Consider the following 23,834-nt stretch of genomic DNA (forward strand, 5'->3'; position numbering starts at 1 on the left):
CACCATGAGCTTTCTGTACAAATCTTATTTCCATACCTATATCAGCCACATATCTGTTTTTATAGTCTTTAAGCATGCTGTTCTGATATGCTATCTTTCTTCTTTGGTCCCACTTATTTCCTCTTCATCTTGTGTACAGAAATACATAGCTTGAGGAAGAAAGAAATTATGCATTTACCATCATGCTGATCCTTTTCAACCATAGCCTGTTCAGTTTGAATGATGGGATTAGGCAACTCAGTGACCTCATTCTGCAACTCCTTGCTATGTGCTCAACCGTGAGTTTCTTCCTTACTCCCACAATGCACCTGACCCCTCCCAAGTGGAAGTTTGATACTGACTAGTAGTTGAAAGGCTATGGATGACAACAGAATGAGTTCTAAGGGTCTAAAATAGGTCTTCTAGTTACAAGATGAAAAAAAAACTTCGGATCCAGGGTTGTTGGATCTGGTAATTGCAGATGTTCTAAGTATTTCACTGTTGCAGTCATCACACTTGGGTTAACTGCCTGCAGGTAGCCCTCAGTCAGCCCGAATACCAGAGACTTAGTATTTCTGCGTAGATTGCTGTCACTCCAGGTCTGACGTCAGGTCATCAGGAGTATAAAAACAGGCAGCTGACGCCATTACATCAGTTTTTCTTGCCCCAAATGTAGGGAGCTAAGCTACGATGGAAAAATCACCACCAGTAAAAAGTAAATACCAATACCAATACCAATACCCCTGCAAGGGGTGAGTAGTATACACAGAGAGAGGAGAGAGAGAGAGAGCAGGGGGCTGGAAGGAGGGAAACCAGGACTGCAACAGTGAAAACACTCGAACATCTACATTCACGTGTAGACAACTGTACTATGTTCTTCGTGTTTCACTGTTGAAGTCATCACCTGTGGGAGGATTCCCAAAGCTGTAGAAAGGGTGGAGGCAGTCAAGAAGTGTTTGGGCTGGCTAGAATGCACGGCAGGACTGCAGTTGCAAAACCCGCCCGGGATTTGGAAAATATAGGCAAGTGGTAATGCTTGGTGAATGTGTGTACAGAACTCCAGGTAGCAGCCTCCAGAATATCCCTGGTAGGGACTCCCCTGAGGAATGCTGTAGAGGTAGAATTTGCCCTAATGGAATGTGTTCTGACCCACTGAGGAGTTGTTTTTCTCATGGTGTTTGTAGCAGAAATGGATATAGTGTGCTCTCCATTTGCAAACCGTCTGTTTTGAAATGGCCTTGCCCTCTGCTCCTGGTGCAAAACTGAGTAATAACTGGTCAGATTTCCTGAAGAGCTTTGTCCTATCCAGGTAGAACCTGAGCTGTCTGTGCACGTCCAAGGAGTGCAGGATCCTTCCCTCTTTATTTTGAGGATTAGGAAAGATGGATGGCAAATGGCCAGATTGGTTGAGAGCCACACTGGACACCACTTTGGGCATAAAGGAAGGATTAGTCCTGAGGGAGACCCTGTCAGCGTGAAAAATAATGAAGGGTTACACTGCCATAAGTGTTTGTTGCTCAGACACGCTTCTCGCTGAAGTAATGGCCAGGAGCAATGCTATTTTCCAAGAGAGGAATTTTAAGTCTGCTGACGCTGCAGGCTCAAAAGGGGGTAGTGTGAGCTTTTCCAGTACAAGGTTAAGGTCCCAAGCAGGGGTGGGTGCTCTCCTGGATGGCCTTAAGTTGTTTGCCCCTCTCAGGATCTGTTTGGTGAGAGAATAGGGATGACTCAGAGTTGTAATGAGCCGAGATGGCAGAGGCATGTATCTTAATGGAGGAGAAGGAAAGGCCTCAGTGAAGTAGATTGCTAAGTAATCGAAGATTAGAGGTAGGCAGGGCAGAATTGTGTACGCTCCTTCAGACTGAATCCAGGAGCAATACCTTTTCCAGTTATCAGCATAGGACTTCCTTCAACTAGGCCTTCTGGCTTCAAGAATGACGTCCAGCACCTGCTTGCTTAGGCTGGTCACTGGAGGAGGGTTCAAGGAATAAGCCAGGCTGCAAGATTTAGGGTTTGCAGTTGCGGATGCAAGATCTGTCCTCCCTGCTGAGTGAGCAGAGTCGGGCTCTGGGGTAGGTGCCAGGCTGTGCAGGAGTGGGGTAACAGTGCTGGTGTGGCCAGTCCAGGGCAATTAGAATTGTCCTTGGTCTGTCCTGTCTTATCTTGAGAAATATTCTTAAGAGAAGGGGCAGAGGGGGAAATGCATAGATTAAGAGGTTTCCCCACTGGATGGATAGGGCATCCACTTTCCAGGCCCTGCTGTGAGGTGTCCTGGTGCAGAATTTGCTGAGCTGGTGATTGCAGGGGGAGGCAAAGAGATCCACCTCTGGGGTCCCCTATTTCTGAATCAGAAGGCTGAAGGTGCTGGGCTCTAATTCCCACTCATGCAGGTCTAGGGGATTTCTGCTTAAGTCGTCTGACAGTGAGTTTTGCTTGCCTGGCAGGAATTGAGCTTGTAGAGGGACCTGCATGTCCAAGACCGCGTTCCACAGGGTCATGGCTAGCCTGCAGAGTGGGCAAGAGTGGGTTCCCCCCTGCTTGTTGATGTACCACATAACAGTGGTGTTGTCTGTTTTTATTACCAGGGGTCCTGGTGAGAGCAGGGATCTGAAAGCTGTTAGAGCGTGCTGAACAGCTAGCATCTCTTTTTAGTTGATGTGCAGATGAATTTGACTTGGGCTCCAGTGTCCCTGAATGCACTTGTCATCCAGGTGTGCCCCCAGGCATAGTCTGATGCATCTGTGGTTAGGGTCTGGATGGCATGGGGTTGAGTAAAGGGCAGTCCCTTGTTGTGGATGCATGCTGCTGCCCACCAAAGAAACTCTGTCCTTAAACAAAGTATGATAGGAATGACAGTTTCCAGGTCGAGAATGTTGCCACCAAAGACTTTTTAAGTACCACTGAAGTATCCTCATCTGTAGTCTGGCATATGGAATTAGTAGGATACATGAGGCCATGAAACCTAGGTCCTGCAGGATTTTCCTTGCGGATAGCTGGGTTCTGGTGGCCATTTGAATGAAGTAGTCTGCCAGATAGGCTTGTTTTTCTTGAGTAAGGAATGCCATCTGGGATGCTGTGTCCAAACTTGCTCCCAGGAATACAATCTTTTGATTGGGGACTAGTTTTGATTTCTTTTTGTTGATGGTGTACCCCAGGGAGATGAGAAGGTTTTTTTACAAATGTCAGGTGCTGCAATTGCATTTCCTGACTGTCTGCCTGAATCAGGCAGTCGTCCAAGTATGGATAAAATTGAATTTTCCTCTGTCTGCAGTACGCAATGGCTGGAGCCAGACATTTTGTGAATACTCTGGGAGCAGTGGATAAGACAAAGGGAAGTGCAGAGAACTGATAATGCATAGATCCTGCTCTGAAGCGTAGATATTTCCTGCAAGAGTCCCTGATAGGGATGTGCAGATAGGCTTCTTTTAAGTCTAGGTTGGCTAACCAGGCATCTTTGGCCAGCATAGGAAGAAGCTGCTGTAGGGTGAGCATTTTGAGTTTTGGTACCACTATGAAGGTGTTTAGAATGAAAAGATCTAGGATTGGGCGCCAAGTGACCTATTTTTCTGGGTAACAGGAAAAGTCTAGACTAGAACCCTTGACATATCTGTTCTGCAGGAGCAGGTTGAACTGCCCTTATAGAGAAGAGAGCAGGGACAGAACTTGGTTTTGTGCCTCTGCCCACTGGTTTGGAGAAAGGTCTGGGAACCCTTTTGGGGTTGGCAGAGAGTGGAAGAAAAATTTGTACCCTTGGGATACAATGTTCAGGACCCATTGGTCTTAGGTGATGGATGTCCAGTTTTTTTGCATGATGGGCAAGTTTTCCTCCTAGGGGTACAACCACTTGGACAGAGGTGGGGAGTGGAGTTGAGAAGTCATTGTGAATTCTTTCCATAAGGGGGTGGCTTAGCACTCCCTGTTTTTGAAATGGAGGCACTCCATTGCTTAGATCTCTGCATACCCTGAGACTATAGTCCGGGGGGGGGTGTCTTTCCCCTGGGTCTAGTTTGAGATGGCCTTGAGGGAGCTGGAAAGGACCAACGTTTCAAGGGGCAATGCCTACTGTATCTAGGAGGCTGTACTTGAAAGAAGTCTTTGACTGCCTCCATAGATTTAGCTTTTTCTTCCATCTTTTTAAGAAACTCTTCTGCTTTGGTGCCAAACAGATTGTCCTTGCTCAAAGGGGCTTCTAGTAATTCTGATTTGACATGGTCTGGCAAGGTCTGCTCCTTAAGCCAAGCATGCCTTCTCAGTACAGAACCAGTGACTGCTGCCCTGCAAGATGCTTCTAGGGCATCAAAGCCACATTGCAAAGTGTGCTTGCTGACTTGGCTTGCAGAATGCATAAGCTCTTGTAATTCTTTACTTTCTGCACAGTCTGTAAAGGTAGCTATTTTTTGCTTAATCAGTTCCATAACATGTTGTTGGCACTTCAGCATGTGAAACTGGCAATTCAAAGCCATAATGGCGAGAGTTGCAAAGGTGTACACTTTCTTACCCCATCTGTCTAAAGCTCTGGAATCCTTGTCCAAAGGGGTGGGATTCTTAGCTGTAGTTGTTTTAATACTTTTAGACCCCTGGGAGATGACCTCTGGGTCAGCAGTAGGATTTTTGAAAAGGAATTTGTGAGAGTCAGGAACTCTTTAGTACCTGTCTGGTTTCCTAGGAGCAGGGGGTAAGGTATCAGGAGTTAAACTGGATTGCATAAAGACATCACCCACAACATTCAGGACTGAGGGTATTGCTAAAGGCCTATATTATGGCAAATCTAGAAATTCTCTGAGTCTCTTTTTGGACTGAGGACAGTCTTGGCATTCCCAGTGGAAATGCTCTCTTAAAGTATGTAAGGTTTCATCAAAAGAAAAAATCCTCTTGAAGAGAAGCAGAGGGAATGGATTCCTCTGCATCTGAATCCTCATAAGCAGATAAAGGTATGCCTTCATAATCAGATACCTCAGAGTAGTCGGACTCCTGGTGTGTTAAAGCTGCTGGGGACAGGTCTCTTTCTCTTAGCAGGGGAAGGCTGACTTCCCCTAATCAACATAATAATGTCTTCTGCCATTTTAAGCATTTGACATTGTGGCAAGGAAGCAGGTGCATGAATTTGGGTCGTCATTTCTTTAGGTGTAGCACATAATCCTGGCCTTAGAAACTCAGTGGTTTTAGACAGAACTGAAGATGCGAAATAAGTAGTCGGTTTGAGTTGAATACTCTACCCCTTTCTCCCCCCAAGGGACCAGTCACAATACCAGTAGATTGCCAGGCACCCACTATTACTGCTACACAGGTTAAAACAGCACTGTCCAAAGCCAAAAATACAGTTTCTATGAGACCTGATAACATCCCTAGCTGTGTTCTACATGAACTACAGAGTGAACTGGCACCTCACCTGTGTGCCCTGTTCAATCACAGCCTCACCTCAGGCTTTTTCCCCTACCAAATGGCGCACTACTACAGTCATGCCTCTCCACAAAGGAGGAGTGACTACAGACCCTGGGAACTATTGCCCTATTATCCTGACAAGTCTGATATGCAAAGCTGTGGAACGCATCATCATGGACCTAATAAACGAGGATATAGGGAATCTCCAAACTCTGGATCCCACAAAGTTTGCTTTTGGGAAGGGTAGATCATGCCTGCTCAACCTGGTCGACTTCTTTGAGTCAGTTACCAGAGCTGTAGATTAAAGGCAAGGTGGTTCATACAGCCTACCTTGATCTGGTGAAGGCCTTTGATACCATACCCCACTCGGGAATCATAGAAAATCTCACTAAACTAGGCATCAACCCCTATATCACTAGGTGGGGTGCAAACTGGCTCACAGGTAGAACCAACAGTGTGAAAGTAGCTGACTCTAAGTCAGACAGCCGACCAGTCATGAGTGGAGTCCCACAGGGTTTGGTCTGGGTTCTCTCCTGTTTGGTATCTACTTCTCTGAAGCCCAGGCCAACATGAAGGGACTCTGGCTGAAAAGTTCGCAGATGATTGCGAGTTATTATTAACTCCCCAAATGATGTTGACATCCTACAGAAAGGCCTCACTGAGACCAACAACTGGTGTCAGAACCCTGACCTTAAGCTCAATGTGAAAAAATGTGTCATCATCCCCTAAAACATGGTTCCCATGAATTACTGCATCGATGGTGGTCCACTGAACACTGAAGGCGTTATAAGAGATTTGGGAACACAGGTTAACAGCAACCTCTCCTATGACCACCACATTGCCACTGTGGTCAGATAAGTCCTTCTATGTGGCACATCTCATTACTAAGGGTTTGGCATCCAGGAAGAAAGAGGTCATTGTCTCCCTATAGGCCAATCAATGAGTACAATGCCCCAATTGGCATGTATCTCACTAAACACCTGCAACAACTGGAGAGGCCACAAAAGTACCTCAAAGAGAGGATCCTAGGCCTTAAACATCTGTCCTATATGGAGAGACTCAAAAAACTACAACTATTCTCTGTCTCATACTGCCAACTTAGAGGCGATCTCTGCTTGACTTACAAAGCCATGTCTGACCCAGCTTTGTTAGAAATGCTACATCTAAAGAAATCCCAATCCCTCCGCACCACAAAGTCCAGAGTCCTCAACCTCATTACCATATTCAACAGAACATGCGGGAGGGACAGGTTCATAATCCAGAGACTGCCCATGATATGGAATAGACTTCCCATACAAGTCAAGCAGAGCACCTCACTGGCCCTCTTCAAGAGAAATCTTGATAAGTGGATGGGAAATAGAAAATTCACCCATGGATCACTCCAGTGGCTTTACTCAACAGAGGCACTGGGAACTAAGGTCGGATGGCATGATGCCAGGGTAATCCTATGAACTAGGCTTGTAAAGGCTCTATGGCCATCAGCCTAGTGCACACCTATGAACCTATGAACAGCTATTATTAGTAAAGATGCAATCATACCAGCAGAAATAGTTGATCCTTAAAAAACTGTGGCAGAAGGAAAAAGTGTTAAAACAGGATACAACAGAGTGTTTGTGGAAAATGATTACTCATTGTATATTAGTCAGAAGAGAAAGAGACATATCTCAGCAATCAGGGAATTCTGTGAGGCAGGTATGAGGTTTAGACTACTGTATCCAGCTGTCTTCAGTGTACTTTTTACTGGAGGATCATATACTTTTTTAGTGCAGAACAGGTTAAGGAGGAAATAAAAAAATAAAAGTTTATCTAAAAAAAGAGCCAGCAAGTACAGCTCTGCTTCTAATTCTCCTGACAATAAATCTCATACAGACAGACACTGCCAGTGAAACACAAAGAAAAAAAAAACACAGGAGCTGACCACAAGAATCAGGAGTACCTTGAACTTTAACCAGAGTCTGGTGTTGAGAGAAGGGGATTATGAGAAAGGAGACCAGCAACACTGAAATTAGTTAATAAATGGGAGACGGCAAAGCATCAATCATATCTGTGAAATGCAGCTCTGCAAGAAAAAAAAAAGGGAGTGGGAAAGACTGGAGATTTGCTGACTTTGTTAAAGTTGTGGGTAGAATGAAAAGTATAGACCATGCAAAATGCCATTAGGACACTAAATATACAAGTAAAACAATTTTTGCTCTTATTAGTAATTGTATAAAATATTTCATAATATAAACTGCACATTACATTGTAATGTAGTTATGTATACTGTACAGTCAGGAGGTAGTTTTATATGTAAAGTGGGGGAGTATTTTCAGTGACTGCCATATGTGTTAAAAATATTAAAGTAAACAAGCACCTTTATTAGTTGCAAGAAATATAGGCTTTGCAGTATATCAAGAGAAGAAAGGCTGGACAGAAATGAAACAATTTTAAGTTAATAAAGTTCAAAAGAAGTTGATCATTGGCTGCTGGGTGGAAGTGAGTGTAAAAGTATACTGATTACATTATATGCAGAATTAAAAAGATAATTGTCCTTGATGTCTAGATTAATGTCCATATCTTAAGCCATAAACAAGTTATTTTTGCAAGCAAACAGGCTTGAAAAATAAAACAAAATGATGAAAGCTCTGACAAATGCTAAGCATCTTACATCTGCAAAGATATTAGTTTTTTTCCCCATTAGCAAGTGTTTTTAATGAGAGACAAGTCTGCAGCTGAAGGCAATTAGGCAGGGGAAGCATGCACATTCTGTTCTGTGTCAAATTTACAGAGATTCTTTCATTTACCTGCAACATTATTTTTTTATTCATTACTGACTACTTTCATATGGAGACAAACTGTCTGCAGGTGCAAGCAATTAATCCTAAAGTTCTCAGTATTCTTTACTGATGTAAATGCAAATGTAAAGGTGAAAAATAAAGTCTGAAAGTATGGGAAGTAGATAAGAGATAGTAGCCTCCCCAGCAGCCTTAATACTTAAAACTATTTAACAGAACAGTGCATAATACAAATGTATTTTCAGGTAACCAGTGCGATTTTCTTTGCACTAAAAAGTTAATGTTTTCTGAAAGCATCCTAACTGTTTTTTTTTTCACATTACAGATAAGAAAAGAACACACAGCAATTGGTGTTACTTGGGAACACAGGCTATAACATACACTTTAGCATGGGTAACCATACTTTTACATAAGGTTATATCTGTGGGTACAGCTGCCGATTTAGGGCAGTTGTTCCTATTTGGAGGTTTTAACTTAATTTGTTGAAAAAGTACATAGTTTTACATGCTTGTTCTAAATTAAAAGGAGATGGGGATGTTCTGAAATTGTATTTAAGTTTTTATGTGAGGGTTTTTATTAAAACAGAAAGAAGTATATGTCTGAAAATGTGACATAGTGTTTAAATTGTGATGAAAAAAAAACGTTGTAAAACATCAGCCAAGCAGACACTTGTGTAGATATTCAAGAGAAAAGTTGGAAATACACATTGAAAAAAACTGTCATGTATAATAAGTGGGAACAATAACATTTTATCATAATGTCTACACCATCCATATTATCTTGAAATGTAAAAGGTCGTACAGGTATAGAAAAAAGGAAAGATAACTGAACTACATAAAGAAATGGAGAATGCAAAGAGCAATGCTGTAGGAAAAAGATTTGGAAAGAAATTATCATGTAAACTTGACAATGAATGGTTATTATGATCAATATTTATCAGAATATCAGGTACAGTGGATATAAAAGGTGTACACACTCCTGTTAAAATGCCAGGTTTTTGTGATATAAAAAAATGAGACCACAGCAAATCATTTCAAAACTTTTCCCACCAAAAGTATTAAAATGAGGCTAGAAGGTTTGCACTTTTACAGTAGTGTACAAATGTAGTGGCAGATATGTTTACTAGATGCTGGAAGTGTAGACAAAATCAAAGACAATGATTTCAAAAAATGCTTAGATGAGAAATTGTATGGACCACAGGACTGAATATTTGCTCAAGAATAACTATAAAAATAAACAATATGAAGTTAAACTATGACAGTTAACTGCAAGAGACCCAGGTAGGCTGACAGTAATGGACTGTGTGTTCAGGCGCTGAGGCAGTGAGACATTTCCCTGTCGTACATTTGGTTGGGGACACATGGCTGATATGATATTTAGCTGTGGAGAAATATGGCTGTTTGCAAACTCCCTGTGGGCAAAGAGATGCACACAGATTTAATAAGCAAGCGCATGGGGGGAGTAGTAGTAATGAGTGTTAAGCTCAGTAGACAGCACATGTTTCTGCAACTACAACATGTAGCACTCTTCAAAAAAAATCTGAATGAGTGGATGGGAAATAGGAAATACACCCTGAGGATCACTTCTCTGTCTATGCTCGACAGTGGTACAGGAAAATAACTTTCTTGGGTGGTGTAAGCCAGGGAACCTTGTTGGCTATGCTTACATAGGCCCTTGGGCTAATAGCCTTGTACCTACCTATGAACCTATAAATGTGCTAAAGCATGGAAGAAATCCTGTATTGTCTTGTAGTTACACTTATGCTCCAGTATGCATTTTTGCTAATGTTCCCTAGACACTGCGAAGAGACTAGTGGTTCACACACACCAGTTATAAAAGCAATGCCCACTGGGCAGTGCATTTTTTTCTACCACTGGCTTGACGACTGGTCAGTCTGCTGTTGATGCCTGCCATACTGCCTACTGTATCATGTTACCTTGTGGGGAGCATGGAAATAATTTTCCCCCCTGTGTATTTGGTTAGTAAAGCTATGGTCATTACAACACATTTTTCTCTTTGCCCATAGGGAATTCACAATAGCCATATTCCTCTGCAGCTGCATTTCACTTCAGTCATGTGTCCTCAACCAAATGTACCCCAGGGGAAATGTCTCGCTACCTAGATGCCTGAACCCAATGGACTGTACAGTACAGGTAGGAGTAGCAAAACAATTGTGCTCAACACATACATTAAAGTAAAAGTTAGGGAAAAGTTGAACAAATTAAGTAACTTCTTTTAAGCAACAGAAATGTTAACAATAGAAGTAATTTTAAATGTGATAAAAAGGGCACAAAGAAATAAATTAGGAGTGGATGTAAAGGTTTGCAGAGACATTAGGAAATTAGAAATTATGAGCGGATGTAAAGGTTTGCAGACATTAGGAGTAGATATAAAGGTTTAATTAAAAAAATAAACAAGTTAGACATTTATTTATTTGAATTTGTTTACCAGGGTAAAGCACTGATAAATTATGACCAATTTCAGTTTCAACCCGGGGTAACAAACTGACCAGATATGTAAAACAGGCAAGAGTACAATATTACATAAGTGGCAATAAAACAGCAGAATGGTAGAGTAATACTTAGGATACATAGTAGAGCCAAAGTACTAATTAACCATATGTACAAAAGTTTCAAAACATTTGAGAAATTAGAGTAATATAAATTAGAAATGGGAAAAGGAGCAAAGGATTTGCGTGGCTGAGTTAGAGTAGAGAACAGCCTTTACAAACAACAGAACAGGTGTGAAGTCTGATTGGGTTTATGATCTTTTCAAGAGCAATAAAGGAGGTAAGCAGTAAAAATATAACAAAAGGTTTTCCTGATAATACAGTTGTATGATCAGCTTTTGGAGAAAATGAGAATGTTAAATAGTGTGGGAATGGGGGTTCAAAAGGTTTACAGAAACAACTACTAATTAAAAAGTAATTAAAAATGAAAGGTTAAAGATGTTTTGAAAGTATTTTAAAAGCCAAAAGTGCAAAGAGTTAGAAACTATAAAAAAAAAAAGGGTGCCACAAATGTGATAAAAGGATACATTTACAAAAATGTGATAAGTATGAAAGAGTGTTAGAGAGGAGATGGACACCTATTCCTCCAAGAGAAGTGTTGTGAAAGAGAAAAAGACAGTGATACCCCACCATGTCTAGGGATGAGATTACATTTTTTGAATAGACAAAAATATTTCATGAAATATATATATATATATATATATATATATATATATATATATATACACACACACACACAAACACACACACACACACACACACACACACACACAATGGATATAAAAAGTGTACACAAACCTGTTAAAATGCCAAGTTTTTGTGATATAAAAAAACGAGACCACAATATAATCATTTCATAACTGTTCCCACCTTTAATGTGACCTATATCCTGTACAATTCAGCTGAAAAACGAAGGGGAAAAAATATAAAAAATAAAAAACGTACAATACGCTGGTTACATAAGTGTGCACACCCTTAAACTAATACTTAGTTGAAGCACCTTTTGATTTAATTACAGCATTCAGTCTTCTTGGGTACACATCTGCCATCAATTAAGGAGACTGTGATTAATCCCAAATAAAGTTCTGGTGTCCTAGGTAGGGTTTTCCTGACATTTACTCAGTTGCCTGCTACAGCAAAAGCCATGGTTCACAGAGAGCTTACAAAGCATCAAAGGGATCTCATTGTTGAAAAGCATCAGTCAGGAGAAGGGTACAAAAACATTTCCACAGCACTGGATATACCATGGAACACAGTAAAGATAGTCATCAAAAAGTGGAGAAAATACGGCTCAACAGTGACTTTGCAAAGAACTGGACGTCCCTCCAAAACTGATGAAAAGTCAAGACGAAAACTGGTCATGGAGGCTGCCAAGAGACATACAGCAACACTGAAGGAGCTGCAGGAATTTCTGTGGTTGTGTACCACATGTGATAACAATCTCCCATATTCTCCATATGTCTGGCCTAAGGGGTAGGGTTGCAAGACGGAAGCCTTTTCTTGAATAAAAAAAAAATCCAAGCCCGGCTAAAATTTGCAAAACAATACATAAAGTCTCCCAAAAGCATGTGGGAAAATGTGTTATGGTCTGATGAGACCAAGGTTGAACCTTTTGGCAACAATTCCAAAAGGTACGTTTGGTGCAAAAACAACACTTTCCAAAACCAAAAGAACACCATCCCCGCGGTGAAGCATGGTGGTGGCAGTATCATGCTTTTGGGTTAATCTTCTTCAGCTGGAAATGGGGCTTTAGTCAGGGTGCAGGGAATTATAAACAGTTCCAAATACCAGTCACTTTTGGCCCAAAACCTTCAGGCAACTGCTAGAAAGCTGAAGATGAAGAGGAATTTCACCTTTCAACATGACAATGACCCCAAGCATACATCCAATTCAATAAAAGAATGGCTTCACCAGAAGAAACAATTCAAGTTTTGGAATGGCCCACACAGAGCCCAGACTTTAATCTAAAAGAAAATCTGTGGGGTGACCTGAAGAGGGCTGTGCACAAGAGATGCCCACTCACAATCTGACAGATTTGGAGCGCTTTTGCAAGGAAGAGTGGGCAAATATTGCCAAATCAAGATGTGCTATGCTGATAGACTCCTACCCAAGAACACTGAATAGTGTAATTGAATCAAAAGGTGCTTTAACAAAGTATTAGTTTAAGGGTGTGCACACTTATGCAACCAGCTTATTATATGTTTTTTTATTTTTTATAATTTTTTTCCCCTAACAGATTTGTTTTTCAAATGAATTATACAGGTTATAGGTCACATTAAATGTGAGAAAAATTTTGAAATGATTTATTGTGGTCTGTTTTTATATTTCATTAACCTGGCATTTTAACAGGGGTGTGGGCACTTTTTATATCCACCACGAAGATACACTAAGTCACTGTTCATCCAAAAGTAGCCAAAAACACGGTAGTCACAAACAAACAATTTTAATGAAGCTTTCGGGTCTACATGCTGCTGATGAAGGGTGTAGACCCGAAAGCTTCATTAAAATTGTTTGTTTGTGACTACCGTGTTTTATCCACTTTTTTATATATATATATTATATATATATATATATATATATATATATATATATATATATATATATATATATATATATATATATATATATATATATATATATATATATATATATATATATATATATACATATATATATATATATATATATATATATATATATATATATATAAGAGAGACCCTTTTTTGGGACAAGTACAATATAGTGAAAGTATAACAACAAAACTGAAAGATGCAAACAGAAAAAACTATGAAAAGTCAAAATGGAATTATGTAACCAGTAGAAAAGTACATGTGTGAAATAGAGAAGTCAAGGAAGGAAACCAGAGGTGCAACTGAAAGTTAAAAAAATTAAGTTTAGAAGTGAAAAAATGATGAAGTAGTAATATTTATGCAAAAAAGTACAGTTATATAGTTAACATACTACAGCAACAGATTTTTGAACAGATCACTGTTGTAGTGTCCATTATATGGTATGTATCCTGCCATGGATACTGTATGTCTGACCAGTCTACAAAACTTCAGGCATCTTCCTTAAGAGCTGTATGTTCACTCTTAGCACAATCAGACATGGCAGTATAAGCGGGACATAAGGATGCACCAAACCTCAGGGCTTTCATGCCCCTAAAAAGGAGGTTGAAGCCTACTGCATTAAGAGAAGTCTTGTCAAAAGAGGAAAAAGGAGAGTAATACCCCCACCATATCTAGGGAAAAGATTATTCGGGGGAAGGAGGGAGGATATTAGTACTTCAACTGTGATCTATTCAAACATCTCCTGTTACAGGTTCATAGGTGTGTACTAGGCTAATGGCCCTGGAGTCTTTACAAGCCTAGCCCACAGGATTATCCTGGCATCATGCCAGGGTAATTCTATGGGCTTATGATAAATTAACTAGACAAATTTATCAGGTTCTTCATTAGATCACTGCTGCAGTATCTCTTATATATGGCATGACTGCTAATGCTCAAGAAGAGAGGGTGGAATGGAGTGACCAGAGTCAAAACCTTCTCTGGAAACAACATCCAGCTTGCAATGTTTGGTAAATGTGTGAACAGAGGACCAAGTAGCTGCTTCTAAATAGGTCTTGAGACCAAACCATTCTAGAAGGCCCCAGATCTAGCAAGAGCTTAGCCAAATGAGCCTTGACATTCTTGAAAGATTTTTACCATGGTTAGAATAGTGAAACTGAGTGGAAAGGGAAAGCCATCTGGAGAGAATTTGTTTAGAAACTGCATCCATTTTTCTTATCAGGATAACAAACAAAAAGCTGGTTACACTTTCTAAACTCTCTAGTTTTGACCAAATAATGTCTCAACGGTCTGTGTAAATCCAGGAAATGTGCAGAAATGCAGAAAGCAATCTGGAAAATGTGATATGGGACAGACAGGAAGAAGTAAAGAGGAAATCATGGTATCCAGCAAAAAGGTGGATGGACTGTGTGAGAGAAGACCTGTCACAATCCTGCAAGAGTTTCAAAGAAGTCAGGAAAGGGGCTTTGAATTAGAGACAGCTTTCATGCCAACAGAGACAGGGATGTTAAAATCCTGAGAGGTTAATGCCAGGAGTATAACAAGAAAATGTCCAAACCCTGACATAAAACCATACACAAAAAAAAAATAAAATAAGGATGATGGGAGGAAGCAGCCACTGCAGCAGTGATTGGTTCATCTATTGTTATAAGTTTACTTACACAAGTGAACCATGCTCTTCAGATAATCACTTAGTCTTTCCTACAGGGGTAGATTACAGTAGCTTACAATGACTACAAAGAGGAAGGATGAGGATCCAGAAGACCCTAGAGAATGGTCCTAGCAAAGCCTGTCCTAGACATGGAGAAAGAGTATAGTTTATAGTGTTTTGTGAAAGTGTGCAAAGAGGACCACGTTGCTGCTTCCAGAACACTGCTAGCATCCAACCCTTTTCAAAATGCCATAGACAAAGTCAAGGCCCTGGTACAGTAAAGCCTTGACCCTGCCTGGAATTCTTTTGTTGTGGTGGATATAATAAAACATAACAGCATAAGACAACCATTTTGAAATAATCTGTTTTGACAGGTTGTATGTTTTTCTTACTTTTACAAGAAATGAACAACATCAGAAGTTCAGAAAGATTTTGTTCTATCAAGACAGCACTAGAGCTGTCTGTGGATATATGGTTCTGGAAAGAAGACAAATGGACAGCTTGGCTTAATGTAAACTCAGATACCATGTTAGGCATAAAATATTAATTCTTTAAGAAACCATTTCTTTGTGGAAAATGAAATAAGGCTGACCCATCATGAGATCTTATAACTGTGATATTCTTCTTGTAGTTGTCAAAGCAATTAGCAAGACATTTTTTCCATGTTAAGAACTTCATATCAGCCTAATAAGCTAGTTCAAATGCAGCAAGAGTTATTTTTTTCAAGACAAAATGAACATCCCAAGGAGCAGCTACTCATTTTCTAGGAGGCTAGGTATGCAACACCCTTTCAAAAACATTTTCATGACAGACTGCATTGAAAGAGGAGGCTCTGTGGGCAGATGTGCTGAAACAGCCCACAAATGAAACCTGACTGAGGAGTAACAGAAGCCACTGGAGAGTAACTCACACAAATATTTAAGAACCAGAGGAATACTACCCCTGAATATGTCTGGTTCTTTTGTCTTTCACATTTGCTAACATATGATTTTACTGTAGCAGGCTGTCTTGACTCCATTAATATCTGCACCATGTCCTCAGAGAAAAGGTGCTTAAAAGCTATTAAAAATTTATCAATAAGGCAGTCAGTTGTAGATATTTTTGGATTGAGATGCATCAAACTCCCATGATCCTGCGTGAGTAAATCCAATCTTGCCCCAGGCTATTTCTAAAAGAAGACCCTACTGCCTGGGCTGCAAGAGAGTCACTACAATGATCTATGGTGAGCCCTTCTCAGTCTAATCTCCAGGGTGGAAAATCATATAAGAGCATTCCTGTTCAAGCAAAAGAAAATGCATATGTTTTCAAGGCCTTCTAGTATGGAGCCCTGGAGCAGACTTCTACCAACTGACTGTTGTGAGTAGAAGCAAACAGAACTAACTGAGGTGTTCCCCCACAGCTGGAGCAATGCTTGGAAGACCCACTGATTCAGTTTCCATTCATGAGGGTCTGTCATGGTCCTGCTCAGCCTGTCTGCTATACAGTTTTGCTCTGATGGTACGCATGATGTCTCTAGAGTGAAACAGAGCTAAAAAAAGCTATATTTCAGGCCAACATGGCTAGGCTGTATAGAGAACAAGATCTGGTTCCCCCTTGCTTATGTACTTTCCATTCCTTAAATTCCCCTTTTGAACAGGTAAGTAGACAAGTGCCAGTATCTTATTTTTACTTCCTTACCCTGCATTCTTATTTCAGGTTTTATCGGTGCATGATCTGAAATAGTTATTGTATGTGTTTGTTGAAGCTTTCAATGAAATGCTCAGGCTCTTGTAAAATATAATTTCTATCCAGACTAACACAAATGTTGTACCTTGGGGAATAATATGTAAATTCTGAATTACTACTGAATTCACATATTCCTTACCAAATACTTTCATAATTCCTTCAGAAAACAGTCCAATTTTGTTATATTTTCCCTTCTACTTCTTATAATACATCCTATCTATTGCAAATCAGTTCCAGTCCCCATCTATAAATAATATTCCCTGCTGAAAGGTCACTACTGTTCTCAAACTTTTCTTAAGCTCCAGAACAGCGGTTTTGGTGAAATATAACTATATGCTGGCGTAATCTTCCTCACTTGCCAGTAGCACCTTACTACAACAAATCCATGATTATTGCCTTTATTTTCTTCTTTTTTGTTGGGAACCTCTGAGCCCTCACAGCTGCCTAATATGTATATAAAAATATAACATAAATACATCACCAAATGGGCTTTGCATTCTATGATGGCCTTGATTAGTGTGAAATATAGTACAGGTTGTGGTGTTTGATTTCCGCCAAGTCCTTGTCTTGTCTGACCTTGGAAACTTAAGCAATTAATTTTCTTACAGCTTCGGCATATGACAATTTTCAAGATATTTATATGGAGTGCTATATGAATGTGTAAGGTGGCCACAGACTGATTTCAGACAAGAGTAATGCCTCCATCTTAGCTAAATATTTGCATCTCTCACAGACAGTTTGTGACAAGGCAGCAATACGTTGCCTGAATACACCAAGTGCTACGAGGCTGACAACTGAGGGAAGACAAGCTGGCTGACCTTCCAGTAGTATAGAAATATGGGATATAACATTTATTTGTACAGTATTTGACTTGCTTGAATAAATTCTTATGACTGTAGTATGACAAATATTACTTAGTACAGTGTAAAAAAGAAACACAGGGGCTCTAACTAAGGTAAAAGCAGCTAAAGCAATTTAACTAGGTCCTGAAGTCAGGGGTTCCAGGGAGGACATGCACACTCCACACTGAAGGACCCCAGCATATTTTCGAACTGGGGAACCTCTTGCTGTGATGTGAAACACACACAGACAGAAACACACACACACACACATGGCCAAAATTGTCTGCTGGTTCTAAATTTGAAAATTAGCACAAACCATAAGCCTAGTAGTATATATTAACAATTCAAGTGTAAAAGAAAATTCTGACCCTTGTCTGGGATTGAACTCAGGACCCTTCACATTTTGTGTGGTTGCCACTGTCATTGAACCAAAAGAAATAAGACTAAAGGCACAGCAAATAAATGTTGCAACACTGATAAATTCTTTTAACAGTACAAACTTAATTGATTAGCGGTGCAGACTGTAAAACAAAATCAGTTAATTTTTCTAGTTTCAAATTCAGATAAAAAGCAGTAAATATATAGAAAAAAAAGACAGAAACCCCTCACAACTATTTGAATAGTTAGGCACAGCACACAACCCAGCTGAAATGAAATACAAACAGTAAAATGCTTTCAATCAATTATTATGACTTTGGATTCAAAGAAAAAAACAGTAATTGTCCATGCTGGCGTGAATGACCCGAGACGTACCTCCCTGGACTACATGAAAAGAGACATAGAGGAGCTCTCTGATTATGTAGCCCAGGCTGGTATGACCCTGACCCTGAGCAGCATCTTGCCCTCACCAAGAATGATGCCACAATACAAAGACAAGATGATCAGCTTTAATAATTGGCTCAAGTACTGGTGTCATTCTAAGGGGATCCAATGTCTGTCTGCCTGGGATGACATGTTGGACAAGCCACGCTGCTTCGCAAGGGACGGCTTGCACCAGTCACCACTGGGCTTCCGGATACTGGCTAAGGCTCTTGCCACCCCCATAGTGCCTTTTTTAGGCAAGGCTCAAAAGACAAACCCACCTCCTTAGAAAACAAAAATGGAAAAAAACTAAGGGTAATGCTGCTCAACGCCAGAAGTCTAAATCTCAAGATGCAGGCACTCGATGCACTCCTCAGTATGGAGAACATCGACGTCTGTGCAGTAACTGAAACCTGGTTCAAGGCTCCTGAGAGCACCCCAGCGCTACCAGGCTATACCTCGTATCATGCTTTTCGGCCCCCAAAACCTGGGCCAAACCACAAAGGGAGGGGGAGTGCCCATATTCATCAAGGACACCCACAACTCCAGGTTAGTAGCAACACATGAAGCATCGGAGACCATACAGGTGCAACTAACCATAGGAAAAACAGCTATACAACTGGTAGCATGTTACAGTCCACCCTCCCAATCTCAGGAAGCCCACTCAGCCTTCCTGAAGACATTGGAGGATATGAATGTATCAAAAAATACCATCATACTGGGAGACTTCAACTACCCTAACATAGATTGGGTACATTATTCTAGCCCTAACACCCTAGCCCAAAGGTTCCTGGAATTCATAAATTCAAATGCACTGGAACAACTAATCACCTCTCCCACTAAGGGAGATAATATACTAGACCTGATCATCACAAACATGGGGACAAAATGCTCCACACCAGAGGTATACCCCTCACTAGTGAGATCTGACCACAAACTAATCACCCTGGATATACATATCCCACCTCCACCCCCAGCACAAAAGACCACAGTGAAAAACTTCTCAAAAGCAGACTTCACTCTTCTTAAGACTGACATGGTATCCTTTAAGCCCACTGGGCCAGTGGATACCACATCCCGCAATGCTGAATCCTTCACAAATGCTTTCTATGGACATCTCCAAGAATGCATGGATCATGCAATCCCAAATAAATCCAAGTCCCTCTCCACCAAAGGCAAGCGTCCTGTCTGGTGGACCTCAGCCATTAACAAATTGTATAACAAAAGAAGGAAGCTACTGCACGACAGAGCAAAATCCCATAAAGGGAAGACATCTCTGATCAACACTAGCAGAAAACTACGTCCTCTCATAAAAACATCCAAGGCCACCTTTGAGAGAAAAATTGCTAAGGACACTAAAGATAACCACAAAGCCTTCTTCAGCTATGTTAGAAACCTGGGCGGAAACCCTCAGATATGCTCAGAGTTAGTTCACAACAACAAAAAATATACTGAACCCACAGATATTGCCAACATTCTGGCTGACAGGTTCAGTGCAAATTTCTCCCCTCCCTTATCCCCAAAAGAAGAAATACTTATCCCAGCTGAATGTAATCTCCCTGTCATCTCAGATGTCCAGGTGAGAGCTGCTCTCAGCAAAGCTAAAAACACAGCATCAATGGGACCTGACGGTATCCCGGGTTGCGTGCTACGTGAACTCCAAGAGGAGCTAAACCCACACATATAAATGCTATTTAACCTTAGCCTTACTACAGGATATGTACTTGAACACTAGCGTACAGCAATAGTGGTCCCACTCCACAAAGGGGGTACCTCTACAGACCCTGGGAACTACCGCCCCATAAGCTTAACCAACCTGGTCTGCAAAGCTATGGAAAGAATCATTATGGAACTCATAAACAGAGACATTGGGGACCTACAGACACTTGACCCCACCCAGTTCGGCTTTGTAAAGGGCAGATCCTGCCTTTTGAACCTGGTTGACTTTTTCAAAACAGTCACTAGAGCCATTGATGAGGGCAAAGCAGTCCATACAGCCTACCTGGACTTGGCTAAGGCCATCGACACAATATCCCACTCAGGCATCATAGATAAGCTCAAAAGCTTAAATGTAAACCCTTATGTCACTAGATGGGTTGCAAACTGGCTAAAGGACAGAACCCATAAAGTTAAAATCGCTGGAACAATGTCAGACTCAAAGCCAGTCACAAGTGGTGTCCCACAGGGATCTGTCCTGGGACCCCTCTTGTTCGGCATTTATTTCTCAGATGTTAAAGCAAACATGGGAGGGTTGTGGCTGACAAACTTCGCAGATGACTGCAAACTAGGTGCCATAGTCGACACACCAGCGGACACATACATCCTACAAAAAGGCCTCACAGAAACGGACAACTGGTGCCGGAGTCATGGCCTTAAACTAAATGCCAAAAAATGTATAGTCATCCCCTTTGGGAAAAACAAAGTACCCAAAAATTATCACACAGACAGCAACCCACTGAGTACGGAAAAAGTAATCAGAGACCTAGGGACCCAAGTCGACAGCGACCTCTCATTTGACACCCACGCTGCCAAAGTGGTTAGACAGACATTCTACCTTGCACACCTTATCATGAAGGGATTCACATCCAGATCCAAGGATGTCATTGTACCCCTATACTCCTCCCTCATCAGACCCATGATTGAGTACAATGCCCCATTTGGTATGTACCTCACCCAGCATTTGCAACAGCTGGAGAGACCACAAAAGTACCTCACCAAGAGGATCAAGGGTCTCCAACATATGTCTTATTCTGCCAGACTAAAGAAACCCCAGCTCTATTCAGTAGCATACTGCCTGCTCAGAGGTGATCTCTGCTTGACGTACAAGGCCATGTCCAATCAGGAACTGATGGACATGCTCCACCTCAAAAAATCCAAATCCATCAGAACCACGAGAGCTAAAGACTTAAACCTCGGCACAAGTATGAATAGGACATGCTGGAGGGATAGATTCATGACCCAGAGGCTTCCCATGCTCTGGAACAAGATCCCAGTTCATGTTAGGCAGAGCCCCTCACTGAATCTCTTCAAGAGAAATCTTGATGAGTGGATGGGAGATCGTAAGTTTACCCCAGGGGTCACATCTGTGTCACTACTAGACAGGGGCACAGTAAACTAATTCTATTATATAAGGGGACCTTCACTGTGTCACTACTACACAGAGGCAGAGTATTCTAAATCTATTCTGTGCATTTTTGTACCATTTCATAGGGTGGTGAAAGCCGCATCACTATGGCTAGGCTTACAAATGCCCCAGGGCAGATAGCCTAGTACTAAACTATGAAACTATGAAAATTCGGCCACAAAAACATACACTAGATTAAAGTCTTGCTGGGACAGTGAAAATTTATTACATTACCTAAATGTTACTTAAATAGTTAGGCAACTTCAAGTACAAAAGAATAAACGTACTTCCTGTTTCCTGGATGCAAAAGGCATCAAACTGCCTCTGTTTGATTTTAGCTTGTACACAGAATTTTCAACTTCAAAGAGTGTTAGAATAAGACTATGAAATAAATTAATCAAATCCAATTTTACAACGGAATAATGAGTCACTTTTCTGTGTAAATTGCAAGATTTTCACCTTTAGAGTACATCACTGTTAATCTTTGGATACATAAACCATGCAAGAATTCAGAAAGTAATTAAGCTATATGCAGACAACAAACCATTTTAAAAAAGTTTCGGGATACATAATTAGTTTACTTGACCAGAAAACTGGCAAAGAAATGGATCATCCCGATTCCTTGTAAAACCAACTAAACATGCATCTGGCTTAACCCACTCTTGGTCAAATTTTAGTAAACTAGGTCACATTTATTCCTCACTTTTTTCCCACTGCAAAGCTCAGTATATATGTACGAAAATACGGAAAGTACAGTTTTGTACCTACCATATATGTAGATGTTCGAGTGTTCACACTGCTGCAGTCATTACACTTGGGTTATCCTGCCATCAGGTGGTCCAGCAGTCGGCCAGAGTTCCAAAGTCTTGGTCCGGCGTCGGTTGCTGTCGCTTCTTCCCTGACGTCAGTGCGCCAGGGGTATATAAGATGCATCCGATGCCATTTTCTTCAGTTTTTCTTGCCCCAGATGTCAGGTGCCCCCAAGTAGGTAGGCAATACATATTGCTAACAAAAAATATACATATAAAATAAAAACAATACCTTCAGTTACAAGCAAATACACCACAAAGGTTGTATAGGATAGAAAGGCATAGATAAGTTCAGCTAGTTCAGAGGGGATGGAGGGAGGGTAACCTTAATTGCAGCAGTGTGAACACTCGAACATCTACATTTATGGTAGGTACAAAACTGTACTATGTTCATCGTGTTACACTGCTGCAGTCATTACACTTGGGTAGAATCCCAAAGTTAAGGCTGGGTGGCTGGTCTATAAAGAGTTAGGATTGGCTATGAGGCCCTTCAGAACTGCAGTGGCAAATCCTGCTCTGGATTTAGAGTAGAGAGGCAAGTGGTAATGCTTGGTAAAGGTGTGCACTGAACTCCCAAGTTGCAGCCTCCAAAATTTCCTTGGTAGGTACTCCTCTGAGAAAAGCTGTTGAAGTGGCTGTTGCCCTGGTGGAATGTGGCCTAATGCTATTTGGGACTGATTTTCCATGCTGCGTGTAGCAATAAAGAATACAGTGTCCTATCCATATGGATATAGTCTGCTATGAGATAGCCTTGCCCTGTGATCCTGCAGCATATGCTACAAACAGTTGTTCAGTTTTCCTGAAAGCTTTTGTTTTGTCCAAGTAGAAGCGTAGCTGCCTGTGTATGTCCAAAGAATGCAGAAGTTTCTTCCCTTTAGTCTGGGGGTTTGGATAAAAAAAGTTGGCAAATGGATGGTTTGGTTTAGAGCCACACTAGATATCACCTTTGGCATAAAGGTAGGATTTGTCCTTAAAGAAACCCTGTCCTCTTGAAAAATTATAAAAGATTCCACTGCCATTAATGCCTGTAGCTCTGAGACTCTTCGTGCTGAAGTTACTGCTAGGAGCAGAGCTGTTTTCCATGATAAAAATTTTAGATCGGCTGTATTGGCTGGCTCAAAAGGTGGTACAGTCAGTTTTTCCAAAATGAAATTGAGGTCCCAAATTGGTGTTGGTGCTCTCCGGGGCGGTCTTATGTTTTTAGCCCCTCTGAGGTACTGCTTTAGCAAGGGATGAGAGAATAAAGGAGGATCCATGTTGTAATGTGCTGAAATGGCAGAGGCGTGGATCTTAATTGATGAGAAGGATAGGCTTCTCTCCAGCATCACAGTTAAGTATTGTAAAATCTGAGGAATGTTTGGAACAAGAGGGTCAAGGCTTTGAGCCTGGTTCCAGGCGCAGAATCTCTTCCATTTTTCTGAGTAAGCTTTCCTGGTGCTAGGCCTACTGGCCTCCAAAATGACATCCATAACAGCTTTAGAGAGAGGTGTTGTATGTGCCATGCAGCTAGGTTTGGGGTTTTGAGCTGACCGTGCAGGATCTGATTGTTTTGTTGAGTCAAAAGGTGTGGAATTTGAGGCAAAATCCATTGTGGGCCTTGAGCCAAGTTCCTTAAGATAGGGTACCAGTGCTGGCGTGGCCAGTCTGGAGCAATCAGGATCATCTGTGTTT

General features: G+C 41.1%; 1 protein-coding gene across 2 annotated transcripts in view; it reads right to left on the minus strand.

The window, feature by feature from the left end:
• The window catches only part of GOLGA4 (golgin A4), a 1,578,103-nt gene that overhangs the window by 1,244,169 nt on the left and 310,100 nt on the right, over positions 1–23,834 (minus strand). The window lies entirely within an intron of this gene.

This window comes from Protopterus annectens, chromosome 6.part1, assembly GCF_019279795.1.
Source record: "Protopterus annectens isolate FY-2018-M chromosome 6.part1, PAN1.0, whole genome shotgun sequence".
NCBI classification, from domain to species: domain Eukaryota; kingdom Metazoa; phylum Chordata; order Ceratodontiformes; family Protopteridae; genus Protopterus; species Protopterus annectens.